Consider the following 24,931-nt stretch of genomic DNA (forward strand, 5'->3'; position numbering starts at 1 on the left):
TAGTACAGAATATAACAGGCTTGTCTCTCACACACACACACACCACAAATCCCATATAGAATCTAGAAAGCCTGTCTCTGAATTCCAAAATCTCAGCTTTTTTAAAGTAAAATTTAAATATTTCAAACATTAAAAATAATACAGAATAATTTAACAAACACCATGTACTAATTCAGTAGATTTTTTTCTTTTTTCTTTGCTTTTCTTTCTTTTCTTTTTTTTTTTTTTTGAGATGGAGTCTCGCTCTGTTGCCCAGGCTGGAATGCAGTGGTGCAATCTCAGCTCACTGCAACCTCTGCCTCCTGGGTTCAAGTGATTCTCCTGCTTCAGGCTCCGGAATAGCTGGGACTACAGGCACATGCCACCACACCCAGCTAATTTTTGTATCTGTAGCAGAGACAGGGTTTCACTATGTTAGTCAGGATGGTCTCTATCTCTTCACCTCGTGATCTGCCCACCTTGGCTTCCCAAAGTGTTGGTATTACAGGTGTGAGCCACCACGCCCGGCCCATTCAGTAGATTTCATAGATGCTGATACCTTGTCAGATTTGCTTCAAAGGTGTATTTATATATGTTTTTATTTATTTATTTTTGAGACAAGGTCTCACTCTGTTGCCCAGGCTGGTGTACAGTGGTAAAATCCCTGCTCACTGCAACCACCACTTCCCAGGTTCAAGCAATTGTCCTGCCTTGGCCTTTTGAGTAGTTGGGATTATAGGAGCTTGTCACCACTCCCGGTTAATTTTTGTATTTTTAGTAGAGACGGGTTTCACTATGTTGTCCAGGCTGGTCTCCAGCTGACCTCAACTGATCTGCCCGTCTTGGCCCCCTAAAGTGCTGGGATTACAGGGGTGAGCCACTGTGCCTGGCCTATATTTGTTTTTAAAAATCAAAATATGCATATGGTTGGAGTCCATTTTGTCATCCTCTTAGATCCTATTTTCTTATGCAGAAGTTATTTATCTTTTTAGCTCATGCACTTATATTCTTCCTACAAATATCCATATATATTTAACATGTAGTACTATTGTGTTTCAAATTTATGTGATATTTTAGTATATACATTCTATAATTGGAAAATTACATTTATTTATGCTGATATATGTGTATTATTAGTAGTATTATTACTATGATTATTTTGAACCAGAGTCTTACTCTGTCACCCAGGCTGTAGTGCAGAGGCACAATCTTGGCTCACTGCAACCTCCATCTCCCAGGTTCAAGTGATTACCAAGCCTCAGCCTCCCGAGTAGCTGGGATTACAAGTGTGAGCCACTGCACCTGCCTTACTTCATTAATTTTAATAGCTGTGTAGTATTCAGTCATATGAATGAATAGTACACAATTTTAGTCCTTTATTGATAGTTGTTTTCAACAAATATACAAATGTAAAATTTTTCCTCAAATTGGGTCAAGCCATATGTATTGTTATAAATTAGCTCTGTTTCTCCCAATAATAATAGTGTGCAGGTTTGTTACATGGGTATAGTGCATGAGGTTTGGGATAGAATTGATCCCATCACCCAGGTAGTAAGCATAGCACCCAGTAGGTAGTTTTGTTTATGTTTTTCGAGACAGGGCAGGTCTCTGTCCCCCAGGCTGGAGTGCAATGTTGCGATCACTGGTCACTGCAGTTTTGACCTCTTGGGCTCAGCCGGTCCGCCCAGCTTAGCCTCCTGGGTAGCTGGGACTACAGTGGTGTGCCACCATGCCCTGCTAATTTTTGCATTTTTTTGTAGAGACTGGGTTTTGCCCTGTTACCCAGGCTGGTCTCTAACTCCTGGACTCAAGCAATCCAACCACCTTGGCCTCCCAAAGTGCTGGGATTATAGGCGTGAGCCACTGTGCCCAGCCCCCAGTAGGTAGTTTTGAGCCTTCCCTCCTTCCCATCCTCTCCTCTCTGTTAGTTCCCTGTATCTATTGTTCCCATGTTTACATCCATGTTTACCCAATGTTTAGCTTAGGATGATGATCTCCAGCTGCATCATGTTGCTGCAAAGGATATGATTTTGTTCTTTTTTATGGCTGCAGTGAACCTCTGGGTAAAGAAAATTTACAAAAATATCTCACATCAGTGTTTTTTTAATCAAAGTAAGTAGTAGTAATCCATAGTTCAGATCTACTTTGTAAGTGAGACACAGATAAAGACAGTAGTTACACATTTTATAACATTACCTTGATGTGGCAAATTTTTCTTGTTTTGTTTTTGTTTTACATGAGTTAATTTGGATGAAACTTTCTTGAATTACTTACTTTTATAGCATTTACCTCCAGTGAGGTTGAGATGAGGAGCCTTCAATCCAACAAAGTTGTATATATGCATTCACGGAGATGACACTTAGGTTATTTAATCAGGAAACACTCCTGCTTGTCCACATGTAGATGCTACAAGTGGAGTTAGTCCTATTCTTTGGAAGTTTTACTATGTTGCCCACACTGGTCTTGAACTCCTGAGCTCCAGTGATGCTCCCACCTTGGCCTCCCAGAGTGCTGGGGTTATAGATGTGAGCCACTGTGCCCAGCCAGAAATGTGATTTTACTTCCATAATATATGTTACTGTGAATACAGTATATGTTTATTACATAAGTAGCAAATTGACTCCTCTAACAGTTTTAGTAGTTTTCCAGTTGTTTTGTCTTTAGTTTCCCAGGCAAATAATGCTATTGTCTTCAATCACAGTATTGATTAGTTCATCCCATTCTTCATATCGATCATTTTTTTGGATATGAAATAATACAGACTACTGTAATAATAAAAAAGATGGAAAGCCTCACCAATTTGCATGTCATCCTTGTGCAGGGACCATGCTAATGTTCTCTGTATTGTTCCAATTTTAGTATATTTGCTGCCGAAGCGAGCACTCCATTTCTGTAAAGCTTAAAAAACAGATAAAACTAACAGATGGGAATGGAATCAGAATAATGGTTATCTTTGGTGGCGAGGACAAGGGAGATTGTAGGTGTGCTGGTAATGTTCTCTGTCTTGATCTGGGTCATGATTTCATGGTTGTGTTCAGTTTATGAGAATCATTGAATAGTAGACTTAGGAAGTGTGCACTTCTTTGTACATGTATTATATACCTCAGTTAAAAACTTTTGCCTCTCACAAAATTTTAAAGAACATAATCTGCTGAGTTTGTCACCTTTTAGCTTTTGATGTAACTTTTCCACTACTTCTCTTCATATGTGAATACAAGTGTATGTATTTATATGTGAATACAAGTGAATACTAGTGTATTAAGTAATAAGCCACTTAACCTTTCCATTATGATATAAAACAAACATACAGAAGAGTGCACAAATCAAATGTATAGCTTAATGAAATTTTTAAATTATTAAATTGGAGGTTTTTGGGGGTGCATTATACCCATATCTTTGTTAGGAGGGAAGGAATTCATGGAAGGCTAAAAATTTTGGAGAGGACAAAGTTTTAAGGAGTCTCAATACCAAATCGTCATCTTGGCTCTGCCTTCACGTTACTGTTTCTTTGGGTAAGTCATTTAACTTATTTATAGTTCACTTTTTTATATATAAGAGGTATAATACTTAACCTTTCTTTTGCAAACTGAATTAGGTAGGTGCAATTCAGGTAAAATAATAGGAATATAGAGTAGTATTACTAGATAGGTCTTTATTTAGGCCATTGAATTTAGGCCACTTACCTTACAGAGCAGAATTGTGGTACACAAAGACTACACAGCTGGGGATTATTGGTGTCATTCATTTACGTTAGGTTGGTATTGAGACTTAGTTAACTATGCCAGGCACTACCCTGTGATTTATTATAATACGTGTACTAACTCATGTAATAGTCTAGGATTATTCCTAGAGGTAGGTAAAATTATCCCAATTTTACTGATGATACAATTGAGGGAAAATTAGGTTAAATAACTTGCCTAGGTGGGTTGAGTTCTTGAGCCTGTGCTTTAAAAAAAATTTTTTTTGAGAAAGGGTCCCACTCTATCACCCAGAGTGGAGTGAGTGGCGTGATCTTGGCTCACTGCAGCCTCTGTCTCTAAGGCTCAAGCCATCCTCCTGCCTCATCCGCTGAAGTAGCTGGGACTACAGGTGTGGGCCACGTTTTAATGTATTTTATAGAGATGAGGTTTCGCCACGTTTCCCAGACTGGTCTCAAACTGCTGGACTCAAGCGGTCTGCCTTGGGCTCCCAAAATGCTAGGATTACAGGTGTGAGCCACTGCCTCCGGCCTAAGCCTGTGCTCTTTTTTTGTTATACTGCCTAGTTATGTGAAAATAAAGACTTTTAGGCAAATGTGAAGATTTTATAATAATCTGTTAAGAGAGTTTTTGAAGTAAAAATTTTGGTATTTTGAACCAAAATTAAGAGAAGAGTCTCATTTGTTTTGACCATCATGATTCTGGAAAAGATTTATGTTAATATTTATTCCTTGGGCTTTATTCCCTTCTTAACAAAGCTAATTTTCTCCTAAAATGACTTGGATGTAAGCACTAGGTAGTTTTCTTTAAGAATATATGTATATTTTCATCTTAAAGGATTTTGTGACTAATTTACAAATATTGTTTAATTTTTAGGCAAAATGTTAATGGAAGGGAGTTTTCAAACTTGAAGGCAGATCAGACCAAGGTTTAGTGTTCTTGCTTCAGTGGTTTAAGTAGCATCTATGTGGTCTTAGTATGAGAGCAATAATTATGATTCTATCATATGTATGGTTGAAAATTATCTTTATTAAGGTATATTTGAATATGGTTCTGTAAGATTGGGAAACACATCTAGTTGTGCAACCACCATGATGATCAAGATATAGAGTAGTTTCTCAAAAAATGTCCTCATGACCCTTTCCATAGTCAGCCCATTTCCTTACCTCTAGTCTCTGGCCACCACTGATCTGTTTTTTTCTCTGTTGTTTTGTCTTTTTTTTTTTTTCTGAATTCCATGTAAACAAAATAACGCAGTATTTAGCCTTTTTGTTTCCATTTTTGTTTGTTTAATAGAAATGGGAGGTCTTGTTATATTGCCTATGCTGGCCTCAAACTCCTGGCCAGTCTCAAGGGATCCTCCTGCTTGACTCAGTATGTGGCTTCTAGAGATGGACATCTTTTATTTAACCTAATGTATTTAGAGATTCATCCACATCCACGTTTTTATGTGTCAGTAATTACTTTCTGTTGCTTAGTAGCATTCCATTGTATGGATGTACAACAGGTTCTGTATTCATTCCCCAGTTCATTTGGGTTGTTTCCAGTTTTCGGTAATTACGAATAAAACTGCCATAAAAGCATTCATGCATACATACATACACACATGTGCCCATGTATTTTCTTATGGTTTAAAAAAATATGGTGCCTAGAACTTTTATAACTTAACTACAGAACCTGAAAAAGCTGATGATTTTCACAGAACATTGTAAATTGCTTAGTAAACTTCATCCCCCAAAAAGCCCACTCTGGAATGAGAATAATCTGTTTGTATAAATAATCTTGTGGTATAAACTGTAAGTCATTAGAATTTTTTTAAATTAAAGAAGTACATACACATATTTATTTAATGGGTAAATTTATATGTAAAACTCCTTAGTGCATAATTTTATATTTTATGTTTTTAGTAGCTTTTAAATCGTGAATTGTTGACTTTTTTGTTCCTCTAAGTAGTAGAATGGTTATATAATTGGTTATGAAAGTTTTTTTTTTTTTTTGACAGGGTCTGGCTTCATCATCCAGGCTGGTGTGCAGTGGCGTAATCTTGGCTCCCTGTAACCTCTGCCTTCTGGGCTTAAGCTATCCTCAACTTCAGCCTCCTGAGTAGGTGGGACTACAGGCATGTGCCACCACACGTGGCTAATTTTTGTAAACATGGGGTTTTGTCATGTTGTCCAAGCTGGTCTTGAGCTCCTGAGCTCAAATGATCAGCCCACTTCAGTCTCCCAAAAGGCTGGGATTACAGGTGTGAGCCACCGTGCCCACCCAAAAACTCTTACTTATAAATTTGAGATGAAAAATACACAGAACATGATTAATAGCAGATTAAACATTGCCAAATACAAGACAGAGCAATAAAAACTATCCAAAAGGAAATAGATTAAAAGGATTTTAAGAAACTAAACTGTAGAACACCTTCAAGCCAATAATACATGTAATTTGAGTCCTAGAAGGACTGAAAAGAGGAGGGACAGAAAAAATAATACAAAAAAATGGCCAAAATGTTTTCAAATTTGATATAAACTATAAATCTCTTATCCAAGAAACTCAGTAAAGCCCACCTATAAGAAATATGAAGAACTCCACAAAGGTTCATAGTAATCAAAGTGTTGAACCCTAGTGATACAGACATAGAGGGATGGGACACACCAGACATAGAGATTAAAAAAGGATGCTGCCAGAGTTCTCATCACAGATACCAGAATCTGGGAGGATATAGAAAAAATATTTTAAATTCTAAAAGAGGATATACTGTTAACTCTGAATTCTGTAACCAGTATAAATAACTTTCCAAAATGAAGGGGAAATAAAGATATATCCAGGCAGAAAAAAACTGTAAGAATGTATCACCAGCAGACCTGCTCTACAGGAAATAAAATAGGAACTCCTCAGGCAGAAGAAAGATGATACCCGGGGAGCCAAGATGGCCGAATAGGAACAGCTCAGGTCTACAGCTCCCAGCATGAGCAACGCAGAAGACGGGTGATATCTGCATTTCAATCTGAGGTACCGGGTTCATCTCACTAGGGAGTGCCAGACAGTGGACGCAGGACAGTGGGTGCAGTGCACCGTGGGCGAGCTGAAGCAGGGTGAGGCATTGCCTCACTTGGGAAGCACAAGGGGTCAAGGAGTTCCCTTTCCTAGTCAAAGAAAGGGGTGACAGACAGCACCTGTAAAATCGGGTCACTCCCACCCTAATACTGCACTTTTCCAATGGGCTTAAAAAATGGCGCACCAGGAGATTATATCCTGTACCTGGCTCGGGGGGTCCTACACTCACGGAGTCTCGCTGATTGCTAGCACAGCAGTCTGAGATCAAACTGCAAGGCGGTAGCGAGGCTGGGGGAGGGGAACCCGCCATTGCCCAGGCTTGCTTAGGTAAACAAAGCAGCCGGGAAGCTCGAACTGGGTGGAGCCCACCACAGCTCAAGGAGGCCTGCCTGTCTTTGTAGGCTCCACCTCTGGGGGCAGGGCACAGACAAACAAAAAGACAGCAGTAACCTCTGCAGACTTAGATGCCCCTGTCTGACAGCTTTGAAAAGAGCAGTGATTCTCCCAGCACACAGCTGGAGATCTGAGAATGGGCAGATTGCCTCCTCAAGTGGGTCCGTGACCCCTGACCCCCAAGCAGCCTAACTGGGAGGCACCCCCCCGTAGGGGCAGACTGACACTTCACACGGCTGGGTACTCCTCTGAGACAAAACTTCCAGAGGAACAATCAGACAGCAGCATTCGCGGTTCACAAAAATCCACTGTTCTGCAGCCACCACTGCTGATACCCAGGCAAACAGGGTCTGGAGTGGACCTCTAGCAAACTCCAACAGACCTGCAGCTGAGGGTCCTGTCTGTTAGAAGGAAAACTAACAAACAGAAAGGACATCCACACCAAAAACCCATCTATACCTCATCATCATCAAAGACCAAAAGTAGATAAAACCACAAAGATGGGGAAAAAACAGAGCAGAAAGACTGGAAACTCTAAAAAGCAGAGCGCCTGTCCTCCTCCAAAGGAACGCAGTTCCTCACCAGCAATGGAACAAAGCTGGATGGAGAATGACTTTGACGAGTTGAGAGAAGAAGGCTTCAGATGATCAAACCACTCTGAGCTACAGGAGGAAATTCAAACCAAAGGCAAAGAAGTTAAAAACTTTGAAAAAAATTAGACGAACTTATAACTAGAATAACCAATACAGAGAAGTGCTTAAAGGAGCTGATGGAGCTGAAAGCCAAGGCTCAAGAACTACGTGAAGAATGCAGAAGCCTCAGGAGCCAATGCGATCAACTGGAAGAAAGGGTATCAGCGATGGAAGATGAAATGAATGAAATGAAGCAAGAAGGGAAGTTTAGAGAAAAAAGAATAAAAAGAAATGAACAAAGCCTCCAAGAAATATGGGACTATGTGAAAAGACCAAATCTACGTCTGATTGGTGTACCTGAAAGTGACGAGGAGAATGGAACCAAGTTGGAAAACACTCTGCAGGATATTATCCAGGAGAACTTCCCCAATCTAGCAAGGCAGGCCAACATTCAGATTCAGGAAATACAGAGAATGCCACAAAGATACTCCTCGAGAAGAGCAACTCCAAGACACATAATTGTCAGATTCACCAAAGTTGAAATGAAAGAAAAATTGTTAAGGGCAGCCAGAGAGAAAGGTCGGGTTACCCTCAAAGGGAGGCCCATCAGACTAACAGTGGATCTCTCGGCAGAAACTCTACAGCCAGAAGAGAGTGGGGGCCAATATTCAACATTCTTAAAGAAAAGAATTTTCAACCCAGAATTTCATATCCAGCCAAACTAAGCTTCATAAGTGAAGGAGAAATAAAATCCTTTACAGACAAGCAAATGCTGAGAGATTTTGTCACCACCAGGCCTGCCCTAAAAGAGCTCCTGAAGGAAGCACTAAACATGGAAAAGAACAACCAGTACCAGCCACTGCAAAATCATGCCAAAATGTAAAGACCATCGAGACTAGGAAGAAACTGCATCAACTAACGAGCAAAATAACCAGCTAACATCATAATGACAGGATCACATTCACACATAACAATATTAACTTTAAATGTAAATGGACTAAATGCTCCAACTAAAAGACACAGACTGGCAAATTGGATAAAGACTCAAGACCCATCAGTGTGCTGTATTCAGGAAACCCATCTCACATGCAGAGACACACATAGGCTCAAAATAAAAGGATGGAGGAAGATCTACCAAGCAAATGGAAAGCAAAAAAAGGCAGGGGTTGCAATTCTAGTCTCTGATAAAACAGACTTTAAACCAGCAAAGATCAAAAGAGACAAAGAAGGCCATTACATAATGATAAAGGGATTAATTCAACAAGAAGAGCTATCTATCCTAAATATATATGCATCCAATACAGGAGCACCCAGAATCATAAAGCAAGTCCTGAGTGACAAATGAAGAGACTTAGACTCCCACACAACAATAATGGGAGACTTTAACACCCCACTGTCAACATTAGTCAGATCAATGTGACAGAAAGTTAACAAGGATACTCAGGAATTTAACTCAGCTCTGCACCAAGCAGACCTAATAGACATCTACAGAACTCTCTACCCCAAATCAACAGAATATACATTTTTTTCAGCACCACGCCACACCTATTCCAAAATTGACCACATAGTTGGAAGTAAAGCTCTCCTCAGCAAATGTAAAAGAACAGAAATTATAACAAACTGTCTCTCAGACCACAGTGCAATCAAACTAGAACTCAGGATTAAGAAACTCACTCAAAACTGTTCAACTACATGGAAACTGAACAACCTGCTCCTGAATGACTACTGAGTACATAACGAAATGAAGGCAGAAATAATGAGGTTCTTTGAAACCAATGAGAACAAAGACACAACATACCAGAATCTCTGGGACACATTCAAAGCAGTGTGTAGAGGGAAATTTATAGCACTAAATGCCCACAAGAGAAAGCAGGAAAGATCTAAAATTGACACCCTAACATCACAATTAAAAGAACTAGAAAAGCAAGAGCAAACACATTCAAAAGCTAGCAGAAGGCAAGAAATAACTAAAATCAGAGCAGAACTGAAGGAAATAGAGACACAAAAAACCCTTCAAAAAATTAATGAATACAGGAGCTGGATTTTTGAAAGGATCAACAAAATTGATAGACCGCTAGCAAGACTAATAAAGAAGAAAAGAGAGAAGAATCAAATAGATGCAATAAAAAATGATAAAGGGGATATCACCACCGATCCCACAGAAATACAAACTACCATCAGAGAATACTACAAACACCTCTATGCAAATAAACTAGAAAATCTAGAAGAAATGGATAAATTCCTAGACACATACACCATCTCAAGACTAAACCAGGAAGAAGGTGAATCTCTGAATAGACCAATAACAGGAGCTGAAATTGTGGCAATAATCAATAGCTTACCAACCAAAAAGAGTCCAGGACCAGATGGATTCACAGCCGAATTCTACCAGAGGTACAAGGAGGAACTGGTACCATTCCTTCTGAAACTGTTCCAATTAATAGAAAGAGGGAATCCTCCCTAACTCATTTTATGAGGCCAGCATCATCCTGATACCAAAGCTGGGCAGAGACACAACCAAAAAAGAAAATTTTAGACCAATATCCTTGATGAACATTGATGCAAAAATCCTCAATAAAATACTGGCAAACCAAATCCAGCAGCACATCAAAAAGCTTATTCACCATGATCAAGTGGGCTTCATCCCTGGAATGCAAGGCTGGTTCAATATACGCAAATCAATAAATGTAATCCAGCATATAAACAGAACCAAAGACAAAAACCACATGATTATCTCAATAGATGCAGAAAAGGCCTTTGACAAAATTCAACAACCCTTCATGCTAAAAACTCTCAATAAATTAGGTATTGATGGGACATATCTCAAAATAATAAGAGCTATCTATGGCAAACCCACAGCCAATATCATACTGAATGGGCAAAAACTGGAAGCATTCCCTTTGAAAACTGGCACAAGACAGGGATGCCCTCTCTCACCACTCCTATTCAACATAGTTTTGGAAGCTGTGGCCAGGGCAATTAGGCAAGAGAAGGAAATCAAGGGTATTCAATTAGAAAAAGAGGAAGTCAAATTGTCCCTGTTTGCAGATGACATGATTGTATATCTAGAAAACCCCATCATCTCAGCCCAAAATCTCCTTAAGCTGATAAGCAACTTCAGTAAAGTCTCAGGATACAAAATCAATGTACAAAAATCGCAAGCATTCTTATACACCAACAACAGACAAAGAGAGAGCCAAATCATGAGTGAACTCCCATTCACAATTGCTTCAAAGAGAATAAAATACCTAGGAATCCAACTTACAAGGGACGTGAAGGACCTCTTCAAGGAGAACTACAAACCACTGCTCAAGGAAATAAAAGAGGATACAGACAATTGGAAGAACATTCCATGCTCATGGGTAGGAAGAATCAATATCGTGAAAATGGCCATACTTCCCAAGGTAATTTATAGATTCAATGCCATCCCCATCAAGCTACCAATGACTTTCCTCACAGAATTGGAAAAAACTACTTTAAAGTTCATAAGGAACCAAAAAAGAGCACGCATCGCCAAGGCAATCCTAAGCCAAAAGAACAAAGCTGGAGGCATCACGCTACCTGACTTCAAACAATACTACAAGGCTACTGTGACCAAAACAGCATGGTACTGGTACCAAAACAGAGATATAGATTAATGGAACAGGACAGAGCCTTCAGAAATAACACCGCATATCTACAACTATCTGATCTTTGACAAACCTGAGAAAAACAAGCAATGGGGAAAGGATTCCCTATTTAATAAACAGTGCTGGGAAAACTGGCTAGCCATATGTAGAAAGCTGAAACTGGATCCCTTCCTTACATCTTATACAAAAATTAATTCAAGATGGATTAAAGACTTAAACTTTAGACCTAAAACCATAAAAACCCTAGAAGAAAACCTAGGCATTACCATTCAGGACATAGGCATGGGCAAGGAATTCAGGTCTAAAACACCAAAAGCAATGGCAACAAAAGCCAAAATTCACAAATGGGATCTAATTAAATTAAAGAGCTTCTGCACAGCAAAAGAAACTACCATCAGAGTGAACAGGCAACCTACAAAATGGGAGAAAATCTTCGCAACTTACTCATCTGACAAAGGGCTAATATCCAGAATCTACAATGAACTCAAACAAATTTACAAGAAAACAACAACCCCATCAAAAAGTGGGTGAAGGATATGAACAGACACTTCTCAAAAGAAGACATTTATGCAGCCAAAAGACACATGAAAAAATGTTCATCATCATTGGCCATTAGAGAAATGCAAATCAAAACCGCAATGAGATACCATCTCACACCACTTAGCATGGCCATCATTAAAAAGTCAGGAAACAACAGGTGCTGGAGAGGATGTGGAGAAATAGGAACACTTTTACACTGTTGATGGGACTGTAAACTAGTTCAACCATTGTGGAAGTCAGTGTGGTGATTCCTCAGGGATCTAGAACTAGAAATACCGTTTGAACCAGCCACCCCATTACTGGGTATATACCCAAAGGATTATAAATCATGCTGCTATAAAGACACATGCACAGATATGTTTATTGTGGCACTATTCACAACAGCAAAGACTTGGAACCAACCCAAATGTCCAACAATGATAGACTGGATTAAGAAAATGTGGCACATATACACCATGGGATACTATGCAGCCATAAAAAATGATGAGTTCATGTCCTTTGTAGGGACATGGATGAAACTGGAAATCATCATTCTCAGTAAACTATCGCAAGAACAAAAAACCAAACACCGCATGTTCTCACTCATAGGTGGGAATTGAACAATGAGAACACATGGACACAGGAAGGGGAAAAACACACTCTGGGGACTGTTGTGGGGTGGGGGGAGGGGGGAGGGATAGCATTAGGAGATATACCTAATGCTAAATGATGAGTTAATGGTTGCAGCACACCAGCATGGCACATGTATACATATGTAACTAACCTGAACATTGTGCACATGTACCCTAAAACTTAAAGTATAATAATATAAAATAAAAAAATAAAAAAGAAAAAAAAAAGAAAGATGGTACCAGATGGAAATATTGATCTGTAATAAAGCATGAAGAGCTCTGGAAAGTAACGGTATAGGAAGATGTATAAGACTCCTCCATTAAAAAATCTTGAAATAATAACTGAATTTTATACAAAAATAACAACAGTGTTTTGTGTAGTCTGTAATTTATGTGTAAGTGAAATGCGGGACAACAATAGCGAAAGGCCAGGAAAGGAAAAATGAAAGCATGTTACTGGAAGGTTCTTACACCACACATGAAGTAAGATAACATGTAAAAGTAGGCTGCAGTAACTTACAGTTGTAAAGCAACCACTGAAATAACAAAACAAAAAGTTTTGTTATCATATAAGCCAACAAAGAAGATGAGATGGAATAACAATAACAACAACAAAATCCAAAACAGGGCACTAAAGAGGAAAGGGGAGCAAAGAACAGATGGATTGAGTAAAAGATGAATAACAAGATGACAGGTGTAACATAACCATTTCAAAAATCTTGTTAAATGTTCTAAGCATCCCAATTAAAAGGTAGAGATTGTCAGCTTTGATGAAAAAAATGAAGACCCAAGTACATGCTTCCTGTAAGAAAGACATTTTAAATGTAAAGATACAAACATATTAAAAGTAAAAGATTGAAAAAGAGTTACCATGAATCAAATGAAAGCTGGAGTGGCTATATTCATATCAGATAAAGTAGACATCAGATAAAAGAATATTATCAGGGAGGAAAAATGTCATTTTATAAGGAGAACAGGGTCTGCTTCTCAGGAGGACACAATAATTCTAAGAATAACAAGCACTACATATGTCATCACAGAGCTTCAACACAAATGAAACAAACACCAATAGAACTCAAAAGAGAAATAGACAATTCCACAATTATAATTGGGGATTACAATACTCACTCTCAATAATTGGTAGAACAAGTAGAAAAAAAATCAGTGAAGATACAGCAGACTTAAAAAAATAAAACTATCAAACAACTTGATTTTATTGATATTTATAAATCAGTCCACCTGACAGTCACATAATATAAACTCTTCTCAAGCAAACACAGAATACTTATCAAGATAGAACACATTCTGTGCCAGAAAGCAAGTCTCAGAATATTTGGAGTGATTTAACTCATGTGAAGTATGTTCTCGGACCACATTGGAAATAAATTAGAAGTTAATAATAAAAACTTTTCCGGAAAAACATCAAGTATTAGGATGATAAATTACACATGTCTACATATTGCAAGGGCTAAAGAAGATTTCAAAAGAGAAATCAGAATACATTTTCAGCTAAGTGAGAGTGAAAACAATATTTCAAAATGTGTGGAATGCTGATAAGGCAATATTTATGTGTAAAATTATGGGATTAAACACTATAGTAGAAAAGAGAATAGATTTTAGATTAATTAACTACCCCAGCTTCTGCCTTAATAATTAGAAAAAGAAGAGCAAATTAAACACAAAAAACAATTTTGGAAATACTAAAGATCAGAGTGAACATCAATAAAACAAAAAAAATAGAGAAAAATCTATGAAACCAAATATTTATAAACCCAGCAGGCTGATCATCAAAACAAAAAAGAGACAAATTCCTAATATCAGGTATGAAAGAAACTATATCAGCACAGATTTTGTAAAAATTAAAAATGGAGTAAGGGAATACTGTGTACAGCATTACCCAATAAATTTTGTAATTGAGATGAAATGACAATTTTTTTGAAAGATACAAATTGCTATAGCTCACTCAAGAAGAATCAGATAATTGAATAACTATATTTGTTGAAGTAATTGAATTTTAATTAAATGCTCATCCTACAAAGGAAACTCTAACCCCAAATTGCTTCTTTGGAGTTTTTTGTTCAAACCTCTAAGGAAGAAATATTACCAATTCTACTTAAACTCTTTCAGAAAATTGAAGAGTAGGAATCAGCTACCAACTTATTTTATAAGGCTAGTATCACCTTGATACCAAAGCTAGACTAAAACATTACAAAAAAAACTATAAATGAATATTCTTTTTGAATTTAGATATAAAAGTTCTTTACAATATGTTAGCAAATCAGTTCCAACAATACATAAAAATTATATTGTACCGTGGACAAATATAATGTATCTCAGAAAGGTTGGTTGGTTGAACATCCTCAAATCAATCAATGTATTGCACCATATTCATAAATGATCATGTCAATAGATGCAGTAAACACATTTGATGAAGTCATATATTTACATTTGGAACATTTAGAAGGGAGCTTCCTCATCCTGATAAAAGGCATCTGTGAAAAATCCTACAGCTAACATCATTATTAGTAACGAAACACTCAATGCTTTCTCGTTTGTCTTATCAGGAACAAGATGGGATGTTTGCTCTCACCACGCTTACATTTAACATTGTTGTGGAAATCCTAGCCAGACAAGAAGCTGAAATGGAATACGGCCAGGACAGAAAGAAAGAAGCAAAACTGCACATAGACAAAATGAACATCTATGTAGAAAATTCAATATAAAATACAAAAAAAAGCTATTAGAACTAATAAATGAGTTTAGCAAGGTTGCAGGATACATGAACAATATACAAAAACCAATTGCATTTTATACTAGCAACAAATAACCAGAAATTGGAATTTTAAAAGCAAGGCCATTTAAAGTAGCATCAAAATATATTAAACTCTTAGGAATAAATCTGACAAAAGATGTGCATGACCTGTACACTGAAAACTGTGGAATACTGAGAAAAATTAAAGAAAACCCAAATACATGGAGAGATACACTGTGTTCATGCATTGGAAACCAATATTTAAAACATAAATGTTCCCCAAATTGATACATAGTTTCAACACAATCCTAGTCAAAATTCTAGCAGGATTTTAATATTTTTTGGTAGATATTGACAAGCTGATTCTGAAATTCATAAGAAAATGTAAATGATCTAGAAGAGCCAAAATAACTGAAAAAAGAACAAATTTGATAAATTAACTTTACCTGATTTCAACAATAAAACTATAATATATATGATATGAAATTCAGAACTGTATATACAGATACAAAAATATTTTGTGTATATCTGTCTCTATATCTATGTGTCTGTTTATACATTTGCTGATATATATTGCAGGATCCTGTATTCTGTTGCTTTAATATATATAGTATTTCCAACAAGCTGCAAAAGCTGTCAACAAATTGTGCTAGAACCTCAGATAACCATATGCAAAAAAATCAACTTTTATCTATATTTCTTAGCATATATGAGAGTTAATTCAAAATAGGTCATATAACTAAATGTAAACCTAAAACTAGGAAGTGCCTAAAAGTAAACAATGAAGAAAATCTTTCTGATTTTGGATAAGGCAAACAATTCTTTGATACAACATCAAAGCACAATGTATAAAATTTTTTAAAATGTGATAAAAGTTTGGGGCCAGCCACAGTGATTCATGCCTGTAATCCCCGCACTTTGGAAGGCAGAAGCAGGTGGATCACGAGGTCAAGAGATTGAGACCGTCCTGGCCAACATGGTGAAACCCCTTCTCTACTAAAAATACTAAAATTAGCTGGGCGTGCTGGCTATAGGAGCTGGGACCTGTAGTCCCAGCTACTCGGGAGGCTGAGGCAGGAGAATCGCTTGAACCCAGGAAGCGGAGGTTGCAGTGAGCTGAGATCGCACCACTGCACTCCAGTCTGGCGACAGAGTGAGACTCTGTCTCAAAATAAAAATAAAAATAAAAATTGATAAAATTTAAAATTTCTGTTCTTTGAAATTTACTAAGAGAAGTAAACAAGCCACAGATTTGGAGAAAATATTTGCAAATCAAATATGACCAAAAAAAAACTTGTATCCAGAATGTACGAAGAATTTTAAAAACTCAATAATAAGAAAATGAATAACCCAAATTTTATTTTTTTCAGATGGAGTCTTGCTCTGCTGCCCAGGCTGGTGTGCAATGGCACAATCTCAGCTCACTGTGACCTCAGCTTCCCAGATTCAAACGATTCTCCCCCCTCAGCCTCCCAATCCCCCACCCCCCACCCCTGCGAGTAGCTGGGATTACAGGCACCCGCCATCGTGCCTGGCTAATTTTTGTATTTTTGTAGAGACGAGGTTTCACCATGTTGGCCAGGCTGGTCTTGAACTGACCTCAGGTGATCCACCCACCTTCGCCTCCCAAGTGGTGAAATAACAGGTGTGAGCCACCGCTCCCCAACTCAACCCAAATTTTTAAAATGGGCAGAGTATTTTAACAGGTTCCCCAACAAAGAAGATACACATGGCAAATAAGCACACAAATGAATGCTCAACACCACTAGTAATTAAGGGAATTCAATTACTACTTACTGGAGGCTAAGAGACCAGTTAGGGGGTTACGAGAGAAATTGTGGATTAAAATTATATATGATAGAAGTGGTTGGGATGGAGAAGAGAGGATATGAGGAATATCGAGGAGATAAAATTGCAAAAACTTCACACTTGGTTGGAAGTGGAAGCTGACGTGTAAGAGAATCAGCAATGATTCTCAGTTTTCCAATTTGAGCAAAGGAGTGGAGGCCACTGATAGACTCTGAGGTAATGAAACACAAGGTGGAGCAGATCTAGGCGGGTATGGAGGAAGAGATGTGATCATTGAAGTATTTTCTTTGTTGTTGTGTTGTTGGAATATTGTAAGTCAAATCCCTGACATCATGTTGTTCCATCTCTACACACTTTAACATGTATCACTAAAAGTAGGGACACTTTCTCCCATAATCACAGTGCTGTGATCCCTCCTGAGGATATGCTCAATGATTCTGATTATCATCCCATACATAGTCCACAGTCATATATACTTGATTATCACAAGTATCTCTCTTTTTGCAGTCTACTTATTGGAATCAAAATCCTGACAAGGTCCACCCTGCACACCACATTCTCACAAAGGTCCTCTCGTCCTGAGCAGTCCTCCCTGCCACTGATTTGTTGTCCTTCACAATGTCCCACAATCTGCGCCTGTCTTTGTTCTCCTTCATGGTGCTTCTTAACTTCTTCTATGCCCTGAATTTCCTATAATGGGGAAGGAGCTCTAAAGCCTGGTCATAGGAACACTTCATGAACAGTACTGTGCATGGCACACGATCTCTAGCCATCCCACTTGTCACGCTAAAATCGATGACTCGCTTCTGGTGGTGTCAGCCTGACTCTCTGGACATGCTGAGTAAGCAGAGTGAGAAAGGAAGAGGGCTTCAACCAGAGGAAGAGGAGCAGAGAAAACAGGGAAGGAGAATTCAGGGAAGTGGGGAAAATTGAGGGAGCAGCAGCATGGGGGCTGAAGAAAGAAGGGTCGAGTGTCACTGGGCAGCCAAGAAGAGACAAACGGGTCAGATGGTTTTCACAATTGATGGCTGATAACTTGTATGAGAGCAGCTTTAATGGAGGGATTAAGGTGTAAGTCAGATTGCCCTGGATGGCAGTGTGAATAGGGGTGGGAAGTGGAGGGGAAGGAATATCAATAACAATTTCAGGAATTTGGCTGTAAGACAGGGGAAAGAGATGGGAGACGTGAGCATGGGAAGACGGATGTTGAAAAAAGAGGTTGTGTTTATTCTGTGGCTGTTTTGACGGGAGAGACGTTCATGCTGGGAGGTTGAATATTTAGGAACCATAAGGAACTATTACTAACAAAGAAAGTTCCAGAAACGTTCCTGGTTGGAAGCTTTCACTGTTTTGTTCATTCATTTCATATATTTTTCTTTTTTTCTCTTTTATTTATTTATTTATTTATTTATTATTATTATTATACATTAGGTTTTAGGGTACATGTGCGCAATGTGCAGGTTAGTTACATATGTATACATGTGCCATGCTGGTGCACTGCACCCGCTAACTCGTCATCTAGCATTAGGTATATCTCCCAGTGCTATCCCTCCCCCCTCCCCCCACCCCACAACAGTCCCCGAAGTGTGATGTTCCCCTTCCTGTGTCCATGTGTTCTCATCTAACTCTCTACCATTGTTTTTTGTTGTGAGCTCAACTGGTCTAGGAGACACAGATTTTGAAACGTGATGAAATTATTCAGTAAAGCTGGTGTTAGATGCGGGTGTTAGATTGCATTTTTGTCAGACTTGGAACATATGAATTGAAGTTACTCTGTCATCTGACTGATGAGCATCACTTGTTTTTGTCTATTTATTTGAACTGTACATATTCCAAAAATTTTTTGATGTAGCTGCTATATGATAAGAATATTGTAATGGGATTCTCCTGGGTTTCTAATCCAAAGTTTGTTTTTTTTAGAAAAATAAATTTGGACTTAGCAGATAAAATTAATCATGAATACTATATAATGCCATTTGTTAGACATTTTTGAAATGATAAAATTTTAGAAATGGAGGTTACTGATTGCCAGGGGTTAGGAAAGCAGAAGGAGGTGGGAGGGAGGGGGTGTGATTATAAAAGGGCTCTTGAGGGAACCACCGTGGTGCTGGAGCCATTCAGTATATTGACTAGGGGTGGATACATGAACTCACACAGGTGTTAGAATTATACAGACATTAATACACACACAGTGAAAGTAAAACTAGGAAAATCTGCCTAAGGTAAGTAGATGGAGTTACTGTCAATGTCCTTCTTTTGCAAAACATCACCATTGTGAAATCCTGTTGAGAATCTGAAACACAGCCTTGGTTATATGCTTTTTTCTTTTTTTACCCTGTAAAAATGTTCCTTTTACCCTGTAAAGTGTTCCTTTTTATACTGGTAAGTATAAAAGGAACAAATTATACTGGTAAGTAAAAATTACTGATAAACAAAGTAACTTTAAACTGAACATGGGAAATAACTGCTGTGCTGTATGGTATAAATAAATAGCATATTTATTTATAACAATACTACTTTATATAATGGAACTAGATGTCACAAATGGCTCTAGTACTAGTAATACAATTAATCAATATAATGTTTTGTAGGGTTTTGTTTTTTTATACTCTTTGTTAAGCCTCCAAATTAGCAAGTACACATTACAGTAAATGTACAATGGATTATTTCTGTTTCCGCGTTTCAGTCGTTAACTCATTAGTTGCATGATCTTAAGATCAAATTATCTTGTTGAAGGGGACAGTCTGGATCCATTCCATGGAGCTCACATCAAAAATGTCTACTGCATTTTCACTGTGCACTGAGAGGCACGCGGCATTGTAACCTGGGAGGAGCAAAGGAGGTAACAGCAAACATGGGCTCCTTGATACATTTTTCAGTGAATTTTTGATGAGATAATTATAGATTCACATGTAGTTGTAAAAAATAATACAGAGAGATCCCTTGTACACTCTGCCCAGATTCAATTCACAACAAAATAAAACTTTAGTGTCTGGATTACAAATAATTTAAAACATAGCTAAAAATGTAAAAGTAAAAACCTGCCGCTTTGCTAAGACCAGACCATCGAATATTTAAGAGCAGTTAACTTCCAGGACTTGTGGAGTGTGCATGGCATGAGCCACCAAAAAGAAATTTTTAAAGGAAGAGTTAAAATAAGTGAAATTTTTTTCTACCTTCATCAGTATAAGCAGTGGAAAACACTTTTGAAAGGGCTGTCCCACCACATAAAACGTTACATTTGTGCTTTTCAAGCATTCTTTTTTTTTTGTTTGGTTGTTTGTTTTTATTTTTTATTATATTTTAAGTTTTAGAGTACATGTGCACAACGTGCAGGTTTGTTACATATGTATACATGTGCCATGTTGGTGTGCTGCACCCATTAACTCGTCATTTAACATTAGGTATATCTCCTAATGCTATCCCTCCCCCCTCTCCCCACCCCACAACAGGCCCCAGTGTGTGATGTTCCCCTTCCTGTGTCCATGTGTTCTCGTTGTTCAATTCCCACCTATGAGTGAGAACATGCGGTGTTTGGTTTTTTGTCCTTTTGATAGTTTGCTGAGAATGATGATTTCCAGCTTCATCCATGTCCCTGCAAGGGACATGAACTCATCATTTTTTATGGCTGCATAGTATTCCATGGTGTATATGTGCCACATTTTCTTAATCCAGTCTATCATTGATGGACATTTGGGTTAGTTCCAAGTCTTTGCTATTGCGAATAGTGCCGCAATAAACATACGTGTGCATGTGCCTTTATAGCAGCATGATTTATAATCCTTTGGGTATATACCCAGTAATGGGATGGCTGGGTCAAACGGTATTTCTAGTTCTAGATCCCTGAGGAATCGCCACACTGACTTCCACAATGGTTGAACTAGTTTACAGTCCCACCAACAGTGTAAAAGTGTTCCTATTTCTCCACATCCTCTCCAGTACCTGTTGTTTCCTGACTTTTTAATGATTGCCATTCTAACTGGTGTGAGATGGTATCTCATTGCGGTTTTGATTTGCATTTCTCTGATGGCCAGTGATGATGAGCATTTTTTCATGTGTTTTTGGCTGCATAAATATCTTCTTTTGAGAAGTGTCTGTTCATATCCTTTGCCCACTTTTTGATGGGGTTGTTCTTTTTTTCTTGTAAATTTGTTTGAGTTCATTATAGATTCTGGGTATTAGCCCTTTGTCAGATGAGTAGATTGCAAAAATTTTTTCCCATTCTGTAGGTTGCCTGTTCACTCTGATGGTAGTTTCTTTTGCTGTGCAGAAGCTCTTTAATTTAATTAGATCCCATTTGTCAATTTTGGCTTTTGTTGCCATTGCTTTTGGTGTTTTAGACCTGAATTCCTTGCCCATGCCTATGTCCTGAACGGTATCGCCTAGGTTTTCTTCTAGGGTTTTATGGTTTTAGGTCTAACATTTAAGTCTTCAATCCATCTTGAATTAATTTTTGTATAAGGTGTAAGGAAGAGATTCAGTTTCAGCTTTCCACATATGGCTAGCCAGTTTTCCCAGCACCGTTTATTAAATAGGGAATCCTTTCCCCATTTCTTGTTTTTCTCAGGTTTGTCAAAGATCAGATGGTTGTAGATGTGTGGTATTATTTCTGAGGGCTCTGTTCTGTTCCATTGGTCTATATCTCTGTTTTGATACCAGGCACCTCCGCAGCCTGCCGGGAGCTCTGACCGAGGCGCCTCACTGGGGCGGGGACCTTGCCTCGCCTGGGGCCATTTCATAATTCTGAATCATGTGTGATAACGGAGAACTGGAAGACAAGCCTCCAGCACCTCCTGTGCGAATGAACAGCACCATCTTTAGCACTGGAGGCAAAGACCCTTTGTCAGCCAATCACAATTTGAAACCTTTGCCTTCTGTTCCAGAGGAGAAAAAGCCTAGGCATAAAATCATCTCCATATTCTCAGGCACAGAGAAAGGAAGTAAAAAGAAAGAAAAGGAACGGCCAGAAATTTCTCCTTCATTTGATTTTGAACACACCATCCATGTTGGCTTTGATGCTGTTACTGGAGAATTCACTGGCATGCCAGAACAGTGAGCTCGATTACTACAGACCTCAAATATCACCAAACTAGAGCAAAAGAAGAATCCTCAGTCTGTGCTGGGTATCTTAAAGTTCTACGACTCCAACACAGTGAAGCAGAAATATCTGAGCTTTACTCCTCCTGAGAAAGATGGCTTCCCTTCTGGAACACCAGCACTGAATGCCAAGGGAACAGAAGCACCTGCAGTAGTGACAGAGGAGGAGGATGACGATGAAGAGACTGCCCCTCCCGTTATTGCCCCACCACCAGATCATATGAAATCAATTTACAAACGGTCTGTAATTGACCCTGTTCCTGCACCAGTTGGTGATTCAAATGTTGATGGTGGTGGCAAGTCTTTAGACAAACAGAAAAAGAAGACTAAGATGACAGATGAAGAGATTATGGAGAAATTAAGAACTATTGTGAGCATAGGTGACCCGAAGAAAAAATTATACAAGATATGAAAAAATTGGACAAGGGGCTTCTGGTACAGTTTTCACTGCTACTGATGTTGCACTGGGACAGAAGGTTGCTATCAAACAAATTAATTTACAGAAACAGCCAAAGAAGGAATTGATCATTAGTGAGATTCTGGTGATGAAAGAATTAAAAAATCCCAACATAGTTAACTTCTTGGACAGTTACCTGGTAGGAGATGAATTGTTTGTGGTCATGGAATACCTTGCTGGGGGGTCACTCACTGATGTGGTAACAGAAACCTGCATGGATGAAGCACAGATCGCCGCTGTATGCAGAGAGAGTTTACAGGCATTGGAGTTTTTACATGCTAATCAAGTGATCCACAGAGACATCAAAAGTGACTGTACTTTTGGGAATGGAAGGATCGGTTAAGCTCACTGAGTTTGGTTTCTGTGCCCAGATCACCCCTGAGCAGAGCAAACGCAGTACCATGGTCAGAACGCCATACTGGATGGCACCAGAGGTGGTTACATGGAAGGCTTATGGCCCTAAAGTCAACGTATGGTCTCTGGGTATCATGGCTACTGAGATGGTAGAAGGAGAGCCTCCATACCTCGATGAAAATCCCTTGAGGGCCTTGTGCCTAATAGCAACTAATGGAATCCCAGAACTTCAGAATCCAGAGAAACTTTCCCCAATATTTCGGGATTTCTTAAATCGATGTTTGGAAACGGATGTGGAAAGAAGGGGCTCAGCCAAAGAATTATTACAGCATCTTTTCCTGAAACTAGCCAAACTGTTATCTAGCTTGACGCCACTGATCATGGCAGCTAAAGAAGCAATGAAGAGTAACCACTAACATCACTGCTGTGGCCTCATATTCTTTTTTCCATTTTCTACAAGAAGCCTTTTAGTATATGAAAATTATTACTCTTTTGGGGGTTTAAAGAAATGGTCTGCATAACCTGAATGAAAGAAGCAAATGACTTCTCTGAAGACAACCAAGAGAAAATTGCAAAAAGAAAAGTATGACTTTTATATGAATCCCTTCTTTAGGGTCCAAAAGGAATTGTGGACTGAATCACTAGCCTTAGGTCTTTCAGCAAACAGCCTATCAGGGCCATTTATCATGTGTGAGATTTGCATTTTACCTTGCTGACTTTGTTGTAATAGATCCCATTCATTGTCCCCTTTGGGATATTTCCAATACTTGAATGGCAGATTGGAGTTTTTCACAGTATTTGTTTCATCTGCTGGTCTTTCTCTCCTTCATAGCTTTCCTTTTCCTGGGCTTGCTCCTTTTGAGTTGCTTTTGAGTTTCTCATGCCTAGGTAAGTGTAATAGAAATTATGTAGCTCCTTATGTTGGCAAAGGAGCTCTATATAGTTTCACTTTTTATAAAAGTTAGGACCAGCTGTTGTTACATGTAATATTTTAGTTCAGAACTTGACCTGAAGGAAGGGAAGAAAAGTATTTGATTTTTACCTTTTTTTAACAAATGTGAAAAAGTCAGTTTTAGACATTTCGTGGTAGTAAGTTTGGCATTTGTTACATGTATAGAGAGAAGACTAATAATCTCTATTTATAACTAAATCATTGAGATAGAAAAAGATTCCCATTGACCGTAGAATTCTTCCCATTTCATCTTCCCTTCTGCCTGTTTCCCCTTCAGGTTTGGCTCTAGGAACCAAAGTGATTTGTTCTTGTTCCAACCTGGGCTTTGTGACTTTGGTTAGTGCCAGTACCTTCTTCTTCCCTCCTTTCCCCCTTCAATTTGGAAATAAATTTCTGTATATGTTGCAATTTTATTTTTGTTCTTTTTGTTTTTCATTAATCCTCTCTCACCCCACAGATACCCCCCTCCCATGGAAAATAATATAATAACCAGTAAATTTTCGGGAATTTAAAATTAGCTTTTTTCCACTTAAAGGAGAAAAATATTTGGGACTAGCAGACGCAGAGTGAGAGACGTGAACCTTGGTGATCTCTGATATAGTGAGAAGAGATTATACTCATGAAAGAAAACGTTAGTGTTACAGAGAAGCAGCCGATAGCAAATCAACCATAAAGACTTGGCGGCAGCGGCATTGCCCCAGGTCATCATCAGTGTGGTATTATCTATGAGAACTTGAGCGACAGAGTATTTCTTGATGAATTTATAGATCATTTGAGATGTTGAGTTACTTTTGTTTTGTTTTGTTTTGTTTTCAGATAGGTAGAGACTATTAATGTAAAAAACAAGAAAGGAAAATGAAATGTGTGTGTTGAGAGCAATAATTTGTTTCTTTTAAAGATTCTGAAAGGTCTGAGACCTGTAGCATTAATTATTTGAGTGCCCTCCCTTCTCCCCTCCCCTCCCTTTCTCTTCTCTT

At 38.4% G+C, this 24,931-nt stretch overlaps 1 non-coding gene and 1 pseudogene across 1 annotated transcript; one reads left to right on the forward strand and one right to left on the reverse strand.

The window, feature by feature from the left end:
- Positions 1–2,755: 2,755 nt before the first annotated feature.
- On the reverse strand, positions 2,756–2,862 carry LOC134738409 (U6 spliceosomal RNA). Its single transcript, XR_010124117.1, has one exon. It is a non-coding gene; the product is annotated as a U6 spliceosomal RNA (small nuclear RNA).
- Positions 2,863–21,828: 18,966 nt separating this feature from the next.
- LOC134738348 (serine/threonine-protein kinase PAK 2-like) lies at positions 21,829–23,537 on the forward strand (annotated as a pseudogene).
- The last annotated feature ends 1,394 nt before the right edge of the window (positions 23,538–24,931 follow it).

The sequence above is a fragment of the Pongo pygmaeus genome, chromosome 16 (genome assembly GCF_028885625.2).
Source record: "Pongo pygmaeus isolate AG05252 chromosome 16, NHGRI_mPonPyg2-v2.0_pri, whole genome shotgun sequence".
Taxonomy (NCBI): Eukaryota; Metazoa; Chordata; class Mammalia; order Primates; family Hominidae; genus Pongo; species Pongo pygmaeus.